The following is a 2,447-nucleotide window of genomic DNA, read 5'->3' as shown; positions in this document are numbered from 1 at the left end:
GTGAAGTGTTGTCTCATTATGTGGATTGAATAAAGAACTATGGAAGCCTATCTATACCACTTCCTATCATTTTAGAAATTCATACATATTTCCTCTTTTTCTGTTTAAAAGTTTGGGTTGGTTTTAGGAATACTGCTTTTGTCTTTCTATTTTCTTACCTTATCAGGCAAATGGGGGTTGCTGTGTTGCCTTCCTCCCTCCCTCTCTTCCTTCCTTCCTTCCGTCCTTCCTTCCATCAGCAAACCAGGTATAGCCTTTCCAGATTGCACAGAGGTGCTAATTGCGAGTCATGCAAACTCCAGTTGTCTTGCTCCAACCTGCTGGCCAGAAGGAGGGAAAGGTAAGGATCATCCTATTTGATGATGGGTTGCCGTGTTCTGGTTTCACACTACTATCTCCACAATTTTAGCCCTTGCTTTCAAAGAAATTTTTGCAAGGCTGCCAGTTGGCATATGTAATTACCATTTCAGCTCAGCTCTGAAAGGGAAAAACAACTGTGGCATACAAACTTCTGCCAAAGTCAGTTCTCTCACCCAGAAATGCCTGAAATACTCATCAGGGTACTTTCAATTTCACTAAAGGAGAAAAGAAAAAGGCAAAAATGATCAAAAATGATCAAAATGAATGTTTCCCACCTTATCCCTCTCAGCTGCTGGACAAAACTAAGGTAGAGAAAATGAGTGAACTGACGTAGCATGTATCAACATGGACATGTCTCTAAAAATAGTATTAAATGAAAAATAAGTTCCACAAGGATATAGTCTATATGATAACATTTATTTCTACGGCTAACAAGTAAAACCATACTCAGTGTTGTTCAGTGATAAAACCCCTATGGAAATAATGCATACCAACTTTCAGGCGAGTTTCTTTTGTTGGATCCATTTGTTGTGTGACCAGCCAGAAAGGAGGGTAGGAGTGGTTAAAGAGGGTAAAGGGGGTCAAGTACACACAGCACCGGAAAGAGACTAGATTTTGGACGGTGAGCACAAAATGCGCTGTACAAGAGATTTTTACTCTGAATTATACTCCGAACCTTGTATAATGTTATTAAGCGATGCTATTCCAATACATTTGACAAAAATTTTAGATAATAATTGTCTTTTGTATAGTGGTGAAGGAGGAGGAGGGACAAGGTGAATTTGAGAGAGTACACAGGGGACTTAGACCCAATTTTTACCTTGTAATTTGGTGGTGAGTTTATATGAGTCTTCCTATTTTGCTTTTCTTTGTCAAAATTGTTTTAGTTACTCCAGAACTCTTTCATTTTCATTTAAGTTTTAGAATAAGTTTGTCATTATATACACACACACACACACACATGCACAAAGCCTGCTGAGATTTTGAATTGCACTGAATCTGTACATCATTTTAGAGACAATTAAGATGTTAATAATTTTGTGTCCTTCATTTATGAATGTGGTATATTTCCCATTTACTTAGGATTTTATCTCAGCCACATTTTCTAGTTTTTTTATGTGAAGATCTTAAACATTTTTTGTAAAACGTAATGCTAAGTATCATGCCTTTGGGACTATTTTAAGTGGTATTCATTAAATTTTATTTTCCAAATTTTTATTTCTAGCATATAGTTATATAATTGATTTTGTGTTATACAACATTATTGAATTTGTTTATTAGATCTAGTAGGTCTTTCTCCCCTAGCCATTTTAGGAATTTTTTATCTTTTAATTGGGTCATCTATGAGTAATAAAATTTTTACATTTCTTTTCTTTAAATCATTGTCTTTTTATTGAATATTTTATTTCTATTTAAAGTATCTAGTAAATATGAAAATGTAAATGACTCAGATATGAACCTTTTATCTTTATAGTGGTTCTACTTGGTCAATCTTATCTGTCCATATTATTTCAAGTTCAATTTCTGTATCTAGTTCAAACACTTATTTTCAGGTTTATACACATGTTTTTGACTGCTTATTATGAATCATCGTCTGAATTTTTGGAGCCATCTCTAATTCATTATCACAATTGAATTTAATTGCATCTCCCCAAGAACTAAACGCTTTCCTTTCCCTGAATTTAAGTCAATGTTATAACCAGTAACTCCAAAATGAATTCTTGAAATGCATTTTAATTTCCTCGTTTACTAACACCATTACACTTTCCACAGACACATGCTTATTCAGAAACAGACCCAAAGTTGCTTCTTAAGATAATTCATATACTTATTTTTATTTGTTTGGACTATTTGACTACCAGTAGATTTCTGTCCTCATCTATCCTCCACATTAGATAAGTTACGAACCATGACTTGTACATACTATGTCATTTCGTTTCTGGAAAAGCCTCAGTGAACCCTACTTATGCTAGGATAAAATTCCCTTTTTTTTAAATTCTGCATACATACTTAGGCAGGGATAATAGAGAAATTTAGAAGGCAAGTTTCAAAGTTCTTGTTGATTTTGATTGCACATAGGGTGCTTG

At 34.2% G+C, this 2,447-nt stretch overlaps 1 non-coding gene across 1 annotated transcript; it reads right to left on the bottom strand.

Annotated features, from left to right (window-relative positions):
- Positions 1 to 234: 234 nt before the first annotated feature.
- LOC112314060 (U8 small nucleolar RNA) lies at positions 235 to 363 on the bottom strand. Its single transcript, XR_002975758.2, has one exon. It is a non-coding gene; the product is annotated as a U8 small nucleolar RNA (small nucleolar RNA).
- Between the last annotated feature and the right edge of the window lie 2,084 nt (positions 364 to 2,447).

This window comes from Desmodus rotundus, chromosome 13 (assembly GCF_022682495.2).
Source record: "Desmodus rotundus isolate HL8 chromosome 13, HLdesRot8A.1, whole genome shotgun sequence".
NCBI lineage: Eukaryota > Metazoa > Chordata > Mammalia > Chiroptera > Phyllostomidae > Desmodus > Desmodus rotundus.
Note: the sequence above shows the minus strand (reverse complement) of the source record. Positions and strands in the feature narration are given on the sequence as shown.